Source organism: Echinops telfairi, unplaced genomic scaffold (assembly GCF_000313985.2).
Source record: "Echinops telfairi isolate 266 unplaced genomic scaffold, ASM31398v2 ScPeMD7_7458;HRSCAF=8496, whole genome shotgun sequence".
In the NCBI taxonomy this organism is placed as follows: Eukaryota; Metazoa; Chordata; class Mammalia; order Afrosoricida; family Tenrecidae; genus Echinops; species Echinops telfairi.
Genome location: NW_022111358.1, coordinates 8670436 through 8671299, shown reverse-complemented (window position 1 = coordinate 8671299; position 864 = coordinate 8670436).

Sequence of the window (864 nt, the reverse complement as noted above, 5' to 3'; positions counted from 1 at the left end):
GGGGAGGGGAGGTCGATTGTTCTGTGGTGGATTCCTCTAAGGGGAGGGGAGGTCAATTGTTCCCTGGTGGATTCCTCTAAGGGGAGGGGAGGTCAGTTGTTCCGTGGTGGATTCCTCTAAGGGGAGGGGAGGTCAATTGGAGACATAAAAAGGAATGGCCCCACCAGTCTCTGTCTGAGCAGAAAGCCTGGTCTCTGATGGTGTCGAGTTCTGTTCCACGTGGTTCTCCCACTCTATCCAGGAACAGGCTGAGTTCGAATGCTATCCAATGGCCAGGGAACCTTGAATCTTTCCACCTCAGGCCTCCTCATGAGCAGCCTGGTCTCTTGAAAGGGCTCTCTGCATTTCCCGTTGGCCTTTGGGGATATTGCCAGGCCGCCTGTGCACAGAGGGGAAGTGCACTGGCTGTAAGAATTTCATGAGCAACAAAAACAAGTGCACTATTTGTTCCTGTGATCTGGGTTCCTGCTGCTCCCAGGAGACATGGGCCCAAGCAAGGGACAGCTCAACCACAGCTTCAATATATGGTTGCTCCCCCAGGCTCTGGTCCAAGTGCTCTGTGCTCCTGCTGGGTTGAAGGATGGGGGGGAACAATTGAAGAACAGACATGACATCATGTCCCTGATGAACTCCCCCAAGCTTCCAAGTCCCTCTGCTGCCCTGTACCCCTTCTGTCCCAAACCACCTTTGCTGGCACCAGCCCCGACCGTGACTCCTAGGTTAGGCCAGGATCAGAGCCCTCTCCACAGCAAAAGAGACCCATCCTGGGAGCCACTCGGCACTTTTCTAGGTGCAGAGATCTGTCCACAGATCTCTGAAAATGGCCAGATAGAGGGTCCTGGTGCTGGGCGTGGCAGACCCTCG